This window comes from Tamandua tetradactyla, chromosome 1 (genome assembly GCF_023851605.1).
Source record: "Tamandua tetradactyla isolate mTamTet1 chromosome 1, mTamTet1.pri, whole genome shotgun sequence".
NCBI classification, from domain to species: domain Eukaryota; kingdom Metazoa; phylum Chordata; class Mammalia; order Pilosa; family Myrmecophagidae; genus Tamandua; species Tamandua tetradactyla.
The window spans coordinates 174091347-174103522 of NC_135327.1; the positions used below are offsets into that span (position 1 = coordinate 174091347).

Below are 12176 nucleotides of genomic sequence, written 5' to 3' on the forward strand. Positions count from 1 at the left end.
ACACTGAGAATTCTCATGAAAAAAAATCATTGCCATATCGTTAAGTTGAAATAAATGGTATTATTTTTATATGAAATTTTAAATTTTCTAATATGGCTTAAATTGGTTAACACATCATTTGTATTTCTTCTTTGTTGACTTTCCTATTTATGTTCTTTGGGACAGGGCACGGTTTTGACATCCAGGTGTTCTCTTTTAAATTTATTTTCATTTTTTGGTATCACAACAGGAATTTATTGGCTCAGTTTCAGAGACTGGAAGGCTTAACTCCTCTCAGGGTCAGCATCTTCTGGCAATCTTTGGGGTTCCAGGGGCTCTTTTGGTATTGGTGTGTTCTTGTATCCATTCCCTTCCTGGAATGAATGAATGGACTGCATTTCTTAGAGTCTCCTTGGAGAGACCTGGAACAAGAAAAACTGATGTTGACCTGGCAAGGCTTCCATTTTTACTTACTCTAGAATATAATGCTTGCTAAGATTGGTCTGTACTACCACAAGGACTTAGAGGTTATTCTTAGAAATGGCAGACACAGGAGCTATCTATGTGGCTCTGTGTTCCTAGGAAAAATAATCCAAGCTTACCACTTATTGAACACCTACCATTTAATAAAGACCTCTCAAGTACACATTATTTTTGTCTTTATCACAATCACCCTTATGCTCATTTTACAATTGAGTAGCCTGAGGCTCACGACTTGTGCTGGGTCACCCATCTGACAATTGTTGCATTCCCTCTGCATCAGGCTGTTCATCAACGTAAATTATTAAGAGGTTTGGGAATCCCATTCCCCACCTCTCCTCCAGATTGACAATGCTTATTTCTTCATGACTGTCAAAATATTGGACAATTGAGACCTAGGAAATTTTTACTGAAGATCTTATTTCAAGGAAGTATAGATTAAATGATTTCTAAAACGTTTTCCAGTTGCTCACATCTGTATTCAAATGTACAGCCTTTGAAAACAAAAAGATGCACATATGGTGCTCAGGATCTGCCTCTGGTCATTCCCCATTGCTGAGGAGATGCCCGGCTCCATTTCCCCAGCTAGGCAGGTTTGCAGATACCTCCCTGCTCCCTCACACAGTCCTCTACTGTCCTGTTATGACACTCCCTTCCTATACTTCCTCCTATGCTAACTGAGGAGTCTAGAGCCTTAGCAGGGCTGGAATGACAGTACACCAGCACAATTCCAACTGAGATTTAAAGTCAGATTGGTCTCTAAACAGATATGTTTATGACAACATCTCCTGGGACTATTTGCCAGTGATATTGATGTAGAGTAGAAGGGACAGCATTAAGATAAAAAGGGGGAAATATGGGAAGATGGAAGAGACGGTAGGGTGTCTAATTTCTAGTTTCTCTCTAAAGTTTTGGCTGTGTCTTGGAAAGTGTGGCTGTAAATAAAGCTAAAAGAATTTGTATGAGGTTGGGTTAGATTAGGTTATGTTGTGATGTGGTGGGGAAATAATCTCAGTTGGTGTGACACATAGAGGTTTATTTTTCACTAAGTCAATGCTGGCTTCATGCCTTTCTCAAAGATTGCTACCCTTCATCAGGCGACATGGAAATGCAGGTCACTTGCATCTTGCTCTGCCTCTGAAACAGGTGGCTTCCACAGTTTCATGGAGAGGGAAGAAAGGCATGGAGAATTCACAATCCCTCTTTGATGATTTGACCCAGAAGTTACATGCCAATCATTTCTACTTCTAAACCAATAGCTAGAACTAATCACATGATGCCAACTTAATTGCAAGGGCAGCTGTGAAATGCAGAGGACAGTGAAAGAGGAAAGAGAATACATAGCATGGTCTATGAAATGAAGTATTTCCATGAAGGACACAAACAAACTCAGATGATGAAGCAAATGGGTGAGGAAAATAACATTTCTGGGAGGCTGGAGGGAACGTAGCCTGTTTGGCACCTTCAGAATTTTGAAGCTGCAGGAGCATGGGAGATGGTCGCTGGCTAGGAAAACATTGCCTTCCAGCATGTACCAGCAGGAATAGCTGCAACAAGGGGACCTCCCTTGACTGGTCTAAGGTGGAAGTGGGGAGCAACACCAACAAGGACAAAATAATTGAAGTACATGAGACCTACGTATGGCCATACGGAAAGTCCTCCGAATGTCTGGTGCTGAATTTGTAGGCAGGGACTATGAACCAGTAAATTTAGTTTATCAGTGTTCACACTACTCCGACAGAATCCAAAGGTTGGTGAAGGCTGGGGATATTTGGCTTAAACCCCAACTGCTTGTCAGATAACAAGAATATGAGTCATCCAGATGGCTATATCTTAGCCTTGGAGAACCAATTCTCATTTAGATTGGGTCAAAATATCTTGGATTTAAAACCCTATTGTAAGCTTTTAAATATATTAACTCCATCATCCTTAAAGTGTGGGATCAGAAGCATCAGCATTGCCTGGGAGCTTGTTAGAAATACAAAACTCTTGGGCCCCATTCCAGGCCCACAAGTGAAAAACACTAGGAATGGACAAGCTGTTTTAACAAGTCCTCCATGCGATTCTGTGTCTTGGTAACACTCTGCTGGGAGTGTTTTTCTTCCCATTCTGCAGAATTGGAAGCTGAGGCTCAAAGAAACTACAAAGTTCTTCTTCTTGGGTCAAGATTTAAACCCAGGTCTCATGACTCTTAATCCTGTGCTCAGATCTGGGGTTAGACTCCTTTCCCATCCAGAGACTTGAATCCTAGATTTTTAGGTAATAAATATAGGCCAGAAAGGACTTACAGAAAATCTCTTCCAAATTTCTCATTTAACAGTTGAAGAAAACAAAGCTGAGAGAAGTTAGAACAGATACTTAATGGCAAAGCCAGTAACTGGAGCAGTTTCCTGAAATGTGGAACAGTGAGCTTCCCCTAGGGAATGAAACAATCATAATTTAATTTCGTGCAAGGCCCATGTTTCTGCTGAACAGATCTGATTAAGCATCTGCATTTGGACAGGGCACCTGTACTTTCTCACCTCACTCCCTTGCCCTATTCTGGCCTTGGGCAGAGCCCATGATGTGTGTGATTTGGCTGTGGTTCTGGTTGGAGGGCTCCCTAAGGTCTAATGACAGAGGACCCAAAATGTGAATTTCCACTGTTGCACAGAAACTGTAAGGGATCCGTAAGTAACCAGGGGCCCCAAAGGGTCTAGAAGTCCTCAAATTCATTCCTGACTTTTGAGGTCTCCTTGGGACCTTGAATTCCTAGTTTCTCAGCCTAGAGAGAATCTAAGTCTAGCTCTCCTCCCCTTTTGGGTTTTGGGGATGCATTTCTGCTCCAAATATTATAAATATATAGTGAAAACATGAGCATAAAATTTGAGTCTCAAAGACCCACATTATATCAGATATGCAGCTGTGTGATTCTATCTTATCACTTAATCTCTCAGTGCTTCCATGTCTTCCCCCAGAAAATGAAGAAAGCATCACGTAGTTCACATGGTTGTTAGGAGAATTAAATGATCCAGACATATGCAAATCCTTGGAACAGTGCAAAGAACTGCCAAGTGCCTCCTTTGTCTTGTTTTGAATTTTTATTGAAGTATAAAATACAGAAAACGGCTTAAATCACAAATGAATTCTCACAAATTGAGCATTCTCAAATAACCTTAGCACTCAGGTTAAGAAAATGGACCAACATCTTAGAAGTGGCCTCATGCCCCATTCCAGGCACTGGCATCACTCCTCTCTGAAGGTTAACCATTATCTTGTCTTCTAACACCACGTCTTGGTTTGCTTGTTTTAAAATTTCATGTAAATGGACTCACACAATATATAATCTTTTGTGTCAAGCTCTTTTCACTCAACATTGTGTTTATAAGGCCCATACACATTCCCCCTTTATATTTTAATGGTTAATTATGGCCATTTTGATAGTTTGTAGCATCTTGTATTGCTTCTTTCATCCTGATGTCTTGTGCCCACAAAGTATTTATCTTTATTTTATAAGGCTAGCTGGCTGATGGTTGATGATGTTTTCCCCATCTACCTTTGTCTTTAATGAAGTCAGAACTGTGGATCTTTAGAAGACAACAACAGCCAAAGTGCTTAGGTGAGTGGACACTTGCTGAACCAGTGTCCTCAGCTCTGAGATCTCCTACCCAGGAATGGTAGCCCTACAGGGATGACACCTCTGCAGACCCGTTCCAGTTTCCTGCTTTCTTGCCAAGGGAAATCAGTCCAAAGAGGATGGCTTCAAAGCTCTGCCTCTCTTCTTTGTCAGGCTGAAACACTTCCTCTCCAAAAGCCATGGGATAAATAATAGATAAAATCATTGCATTTGATTAAGATGGTTTTCGGGTCCTCAGAATATTTTACTGAGGCATTAAAGGAACTTCTCTTCTCCACAACTGGTGGAGGTGAATAGGGGAAAGAACATACTTCTGTGCAGTGCTCTGGTGTGTGCAGAAACAGGATAAAAATGAACTCCAGGATTTGGGGGCCATTTTTTTCTTGCTGTTTGGGGGAAATATCCTTTTATACCCCAGGATATCCTGAATCATCTCTAAATGTTAAAATATATACATTATATTTGTGTGGGGACCTGTTAAATTTGTATTTGCATACATACTGCAACCCAACCCCAGCCTTGTACCCACAACTTCACAGGTAAAAAAGAAATGAACCACAGCTTCTAACCAATGGCTCCACTGTATTGCTTTAAGGATCCTTCACTGCTAATTCCTCAGGGGTTAAGGATTGATGTTAATAAAGTTACAACATTGGTTTTTTTTTTTTTTTAAAGGAAAGACAGAGAGAAGGAAGGAAGGATAGAAGGAAGGAAGGAAGGAAGGAAGGGAAACATTTTTAAACATTTTCTTGTTTTATTGTATTTTGTTTTTCCGTTTTTTGTTACATGGGCTGGGGCCGGGAATCGAACCGAGGTCCTCCGGCATAGCAGGCAAGCACTTTGCCCGCTGAGCCACCGCGGCCCGCCACAACATTGGTTTTTTATTGCATGGGCAGGCACTGGGAACCGAACCCAGGTCTCTGGCATGGCAGGTGAGAACTCTGCCATTGAACCACCATCGCACTGCCCATGACATATATATATATATATATATATATATATATATATATGCTTTTTTTTTTTTTACATGGGCAGGCACCGGGAAACGAACCCGGGTCTCCTGCATGGCAGGTGAGAACTCTGCCTGCTGAGCCACCGTGGCACCCCCGGCATTGGTTTTTAAGGATAAAAAAGTCATAGATGGGGCGGGCAGTGGTGGCTCAGTGGCAGAGTTCTCACCTGCCATGCCAGGAACCCGAATTTGATTCCCGGTGCCTGCCCATGCAGAAAAAGGAAGAAAGAAAGAAAGAAAAAGTCATAGATGCCAGCATTTTAGACATCAAATGCCTCTCAAATAGCCTAGCTCCTTATTCAGTGTAAACGTCCCTTTTATTGCATCCTTGAAAAATCAGTTACTTTTAAAAATTTTTTCAGTGAAGAGGAGTCTTCTCTTTTAATCCCAACCTCCTTCAAGACAGCCTGTTCTCTTGATGAACAACCATGGTTATTAAGAAAGTTTTTTGTTGAGCCAAAATGTTTCTGTAGTAATTTCCACCCATTAGCCCTAGTTCTTTCCTCTAGAGTCACCCAGATCTATTCCAATCCAAATAACAGCTCTTTAAATATTTGAAAAATAGCTGTGATGCAGCCTCTTAGGTTACTTATTGAATTCATACTTTTGACGGGAATTGAATCCTCTCTTCTCAAAGCTAACATTCTTAGATTTTAAATATTTATTATACGAAGTGGTTTTTGAATTCCACTTTTGAGTACTTCCTAGTTTGTCAATGTCCGTTTTGAAATGTCATACCTCACATTAAAATGTACTGTTAAACTATAATAATTAGAACATTGTAATGTTAACACATTAGGAATTAAACAGATCAAAAGATTTCATTGAAATCTCAGAAACAGTCCCAGATATATGTGCAAGATTTTAGTGCATAATGAGATTTCTGTTTTGCATAATTTATCAAAATAAATTACAGATGGTCAAGGATTTCAATGTAAAGTCAATGTCTAAAAGAAAACACTGATATGGTTGCATAATCTTAAGGTGTGAATGACTTTCTAAGTATAAGTCTAAATGCAGCAACCACAAAGAAAATGCCTGATTAATTTGATGACATAAATGTACTGTTTATGTGAAAATATTATCAACAAATAAAGAGGCAAATGATAAACTGGAAAACATTTTTGTAATATTCATATCAAACGAAAGATAAATATGCTTACTATAAAAAGAGCTCTTGAAATTAATTTTTAAATAAAAGATGAATCATCTTAATAGAAAAGACAAAGGAAATAAACAGGCAATTTAAAAGAAATTCAGTATGGTAAGTATATGAAAAATGTTCAACTCCGTGAGCAAAAGAAGATATTTTCATTAAACCAAACTATTATTATACATTAATAAAACTTTAAAAGATGAGGGGAAAACCTACTAAATATTGTCTGTCTTAGCAGAGCATGGGAGGAAAATATACTCTTATCTCCTGCTGCTTTAGGATCAACTGGCACAGCCATTCTAGAGCACTACTTAACAATATTGATAATATGAATTTAAAAAGTCAAAAAACATATGCATACCATTTGACCCAGAAATTCCACTTCTGAGTAATTATCTTAAATTAATCGTCAGTATTATGCCTAAATACTTATATATAATGGCTATTAATTGCAGCATCAATTTTAACACCACCTTTGAAAGTTTTAAGATCATATATCCCTAGACTAAATAAGTCAAATGGAGCATGCACCTAATATACTTATAAATCTGCTACAAATTAGATAGTTGTACATTGTAATGACATATATATTATAAAACATTAAATAGATGCACTAAAGGATGAGTTAATTTGAATAAAAAAATAGTAATATATATTTTAAATGAAATACATTACTTTGTGCAGTTTCTATGATGGGAAACCATCACACTAGTGACCACTGATTTTATTATATCAAAATTTGAAAACATCTTAAACGTTCACAAATAGCTAAGTGTCATATAAGTTTTGTTTACTATGATGGTCAACATAATGGAATAATAGATAGAATTGTTTTTAATGCAACGTAGAAAAGAAGATTATAAAAACAATATGTACAGTGGCTCCACCTCTCTGTAATGGTGAAATAACTTGTATTGGCTTACTAATTAATATTATAAACTCTGGACAATATTATCATAAAAAAATCAACACACTTGAAGGCACTGGAGAGTGAACAAAGACAGGCACAAATAGAGGGGTACTGATCTCTGATAGTAGGGAATTGTGCTGGGTGAGAGTCACATATATATATTTTTGTCCTGAGGGCACTCCTGAGTGCTCCATCTGGAACAGCTAGAAGTCATGCAGAAAGCTTCAGAGCTACTGGCTTGCAGAATCAGATGACAGAGATTAAGGTGGTAGAGTCCCTAGAAAGTGAGGGTGGAAGTCTCAAAAGGGAGGGAACTAGAGAAGAGGGAGCCCCCAGATCTGCATACAAATGCAGACCAGATCATTGGTTGACCTCTGAATTGGATATGTGTAGGGGACTCTCCTAGGAGCTCAGCATAAAGCAATAACTGGAAGGTAGAAAGAACTGAGCAGCAATTTCAGGTGTTAGCAATCACAGGAGAGACAGAGTTTGGAATTTGGAGTTTGAGTCTGTCAAATTATTTCCTACTGTAATGAAAATCAACAATCTTCAGAAAAAAGAAAGAAGAATCCAGGGTCTCTACAAGATGTCACTCACAGTGCTTAGTATAGAAAGCTATTAGACACAAAGAAAGAAAAATATGACCCCAAGTCAAGTGAAAAAACAGTCGATAGAAAAATAACTCAAGATGACCCAGATGTTGGACATAGCTACAAGGATTTTAACACAGCTATTATAAATAGTTTAAGTGTGAGAACTTAGAGTAAAATATGCCAATAGCAAATGAGCAGATGGGGATTCTCAGCAGAGAAATGAGAAAAAAAATGAAAAAGAACCTAACGGAAATGCTAGAACTAAAAATTGTATGAGTTGAACAATTCACTGAATAGGCTTAATGTAAATTGGAGTAGAAGAAAGGGTTATGGAACTTGAAGATAAATCAACAGAAATAGTCTAACCTGAAGAACAGAGACTGAAAAGACAAAAAAAAAAAGGAACAGAGCTCAGTGGTCTGTGGGACCATATCAAGCGATGTAAGGTACATGTTCTGAGATCAGATGAAATACCCAGCATTAGCAAGGTTTATCTGACCCATCCTTCCTAATGTTCATGATGTTACTGTGCTGCCTGGGTATTAGACGCAAATGGTCAACACTTCATCTCATAGGACAGTATTGGTTTTATATTTATATATCCAGATTACATTTTAGCTTTTATCTACTCATACTACCAGTTCTCCAACATTATTCATTGAAATCACTGGTAGCAATTTCCCCTGACATCCCGTATGTTCTAGTTTGCTAGCTGCCAGAATGCAACACACCAGAGATGAATTGGCTTTTAATAAAAGAGGATTTATTTTGTTAGATCTTCAGAGGAAAGGCAGCTAACTTTCGACTGAGGTTCTTTCTTACATGGGAAGGCACAAAGCGATCTCTGCTGGCCTTCTCTCCAGGCCTCTGGGTTCCAACGTCTTTCCCCAGGGAGATTCTTTTCTGCATCTCCAAAGGCCTGGGCTGAGCTGCAAGTGCTGAGATGAGGTGTGCCAAGCTGCTTGGGCTGTGCTACATTGCGCTCTCTCATTTAAGCATCAGCCAATTAAGTCAAACGTCATTCACTGCAGCAGGCATGCCTCCTGGCCAACTGAAGATGTAAATCAGCAACAGATGAGGTTCACGTACCATTGGTTCATGTCCACAGCAGCAGAACTAGGTGCCTTCACCTGGCCAAGATGACAACTGAATCTAACTACTACACTGTACCATATAACCATTGCTAGGGTATAGTCTCCATGGGTCTCTTGTGGTACGAGCAGAAGCATTGACTATCTTTGTTCTAGATTATTTTAAGGATCTATTTATAGTAAACATCTAAGAGATAAGAGACAGTTTTTCCCTCCAGAGCAAAGTATGGGTTTGTTTACTGTCCAGTATGATGAAAGTAATATCTCCTTCTAGGGCACAAAGGTCAGGAAAGCTTACTGCCCATTGTAACCGATTCTAGTTCCCTAAGCTCAGGATTTTTTCCTGTAATACAGCCCACCGAGTTAGCATAGTCCACCTGGCCTTGTGGGGATCTGGTGCAAATAGCATTATGTTTATTGCTATTGCTGTGAGTAATAAAGTCTTTGTCCTTTGTCTTTCTCCCAAGAGTGTGACTTCTGCCAGCATCCATGAAACTGTGGCAGGCTAACTTGTTATCTTGTAAGGAAGGTAAAATCTCATCTCTTTCACAATTCTTGACCACCACTTCCTCTATTAGCAAACGATTGTTAAAACCTATTCCCCAACAACCAGCTAAGCCCCTCTTCCCCACTCATCCCCAGTCACGGCATTCCCTGTATTCAGTACAGCTTAACTTTGTCCCAACTGCCCTCCTCCATCCTCTATGTCCCCCATCTGAGCCACCCAACACACTTTCTTTGAAGAAAGTAGTTTCTTCCAAAATAGCTCCTCTGTCCAATTTTTCTTGCAATAAGCAACAAAGTGGCATATCTTTCAATAATCAGTGATAATGTCTTAAAAATACAAACATGAAGGAGACTTGCATGCTATGTGAGGATGAGTTGGTAACAGTTGGCTGTCAGAAGATATCATAACCTTTCATGTTCTACAGAGAGGCCAGGAGAGCAGGAGAGGAAGGCTGTAGACTCAGGAAGCAAATATCTTTCAGTTTGGGGCTGTCCAACCCAGGGAACTGCACATGAAGTCCTATCCTGTGGGTTGCTGCCCACTCCAGCTCCTTATTCTATAACTGTGCTCCTCATGCAGCAGCTGGGGTTACAATTTCTGGGCTTGACTCTACAAAGTAAATGAGAAAAGGGCCCTGGCTTAGGCTCAGGGCCCAGGTAGGAAAAGAGCTGGGCAGTATAACTAGCTTTTAACCAGAGAACAGGACTTAGCCAGGGTTACTGCATATTGCCCTTCATTTCCATGATTATTAATCTAGACTCTGTGCTTAGAAAAGGGAGAAAGCAGAAACTGAGACACTGGTTGTCATATAAAGAAAAGAAATATTATTTCCCATATTTGAGTCCAGCTCCTTCCATAATAGGAGACATGAACTTTATCATAGAGAAAATGAAACTCCCTGACACTTGGAAATTAAGATCTGGCAAAGACCAGAGTGGCAACTGATGGATTTTCTGGGATTGGATATGAGGGCATGAACTGCTAGAGAGAGATCAAAGACCACTGGACTATGGGGCGCTCCAGGGAAGGAAGCGAATAGACCAGGCAATCACTCTGCTCCTGACTCACCACCTCTCTCTGTGTGGTCCCCATGTGGGCCTGGGGTAAGGAAGTCCAGGGCCTGGACCCAGGGGTGACAGGAATGACAGCCTAGTGCATGGCCTCACAAACCTATAGCTCTATGCCAGGAGATTGTCTCCTGTTTTTTTTTTTTTTTAATTTTTAAAAATTTTCATTTTAATTGACAAATCAAAACATCATATAAACATGAACATTCTTAACATACAAACATCCCATTCATGGTGTACAATCAATGGCTCACAATATCATCACATAGTAATCTATTCAGCACCGTGATCAGTTTTTAGAATATTTGCCTCACTCCAGAAAAAGAAATAAAAAGAAAAAAGAAAAGACTCTACATACCATACCCCTTACCCGTGCCTCTCATTGACCACTAGTATTTCCATTTACCCAATATATTTTAACCTTTGTTCCTCCTATTTTTTTCTATACCCCTTACCATTTCCTTTCATTGATCACTAGTGTTTCAATCTACTCAATTTGTTCTAACATTTGTTCCTCCTATTATTTATTTTTTTAATCCATATGTTTTACACATCTGCCCATACCATAGATAAAAGGAGTATCACACACAAGGTTTCATGTCTCTTGTTTTGAGCCGATAAAGCCTTCTGAGGGTTGGTCAGCATGGTATGAACCACAGGAGGCTGTACCATTTCCCAGCTGAGAAAATTAAGACCTAAAAACTTTATAACAGAGTTCACAAACACTTTTAGTTGATGTTTAGAAAATAACTGTGTGCCACATGAGGAAACCCAGAGACAAGATTTTCTAGAAGCCAGGTGGTCAGGAGTAAGGAATGGTTTTTATATGTTTTGTTATGTTTTGGAAAGAATCAGCAAATCTAAAATCTGCATCTTTCACATTCATCAGTGGGTATTTTCATCTTTATTGTAATTTTGAGTAGAGCAACAATTGCAGATAATTCCCCCTGCCTATTATCATCCTTCATTAGGACCAAAGTATCCAAGAACAATGTACAAAGAGCTTTATGCCCCTTTCCAATCTTTCTCCTAACAAATAATATGAAGGGACAAGAGCAGAATGGAGAGAAGAATGAATACTTTCTCCCATCCACTTGATTTTCCCATCCCATCTCTGAATTGATCGCCTGATGTCAATCAAAGTTTCACCTCCTGGGACATCTGTTTCTGTCTGACCAACTAGAGTCCCCACCAAGGATGGAGAAGCCAACCCAGCCCAACTCCCTGGCTGAGGCAGACTCTGATCTGATGTACACGAGATTAGGCTCAGCCAACTAGGCTTTGTGTCTTGGTAATGTGTACTAAGAGAAGCTGAAGGACTTTCTAACTGGTGGTGGAATTTGTGTTAAAAGATCACAAATAATTGCTGCTTCAGCAGCACATATACGAAAATTGGAACGATGCAGAAAGGGGATTAGCATGGCCCCTGCATAAGGATGATGTGCAAATTCGTGGAGCGTTCCATATTAAAAAAAAAAAAAAAAGATCATGAACAATTTAGGGGTGGAGGCAATGCTGAGTCACTGGCATATCAGCGGGAGCATAAATCATTGAGTATATAAAAAACTCTTCCCAAAGTCTAAAAGGCCCTACATGATCTTGCTCTACCAGCTTTCTGATTTCACTTCCTGCCATTGATCCTGTGCTGTTTTGAAAAGATGTATGCCCCCTAGATAAGTCATGTTTTAATCAAAATCCCATTTCATAAAAGTAGAATAATCCCTGTTCAATACTGTATGCTCGAAACTGTGATTGGATCATCTC

The 12176-nt window shown here is 39.4% G+C and overlaps 1 non-coding gene across 1 annotated transcript; it reads left to right on the forward strand.

The window, feature by feature from the left end:
* The first annotated feature begins 11776 nt into the window (after nt 1-11776).
* On the forward strand, nt 11777-11883 carry LOC143653533 (U6 spliceosomal RNA). Its single transcript, XR_013161354.1, has one exon. It is a non-coding gene; the product is annotated as a U6 spliceosomal RNA (small nuclear RNA).
* Nucleotides 11884-12176: the final 293 nt, after the last annotated feature.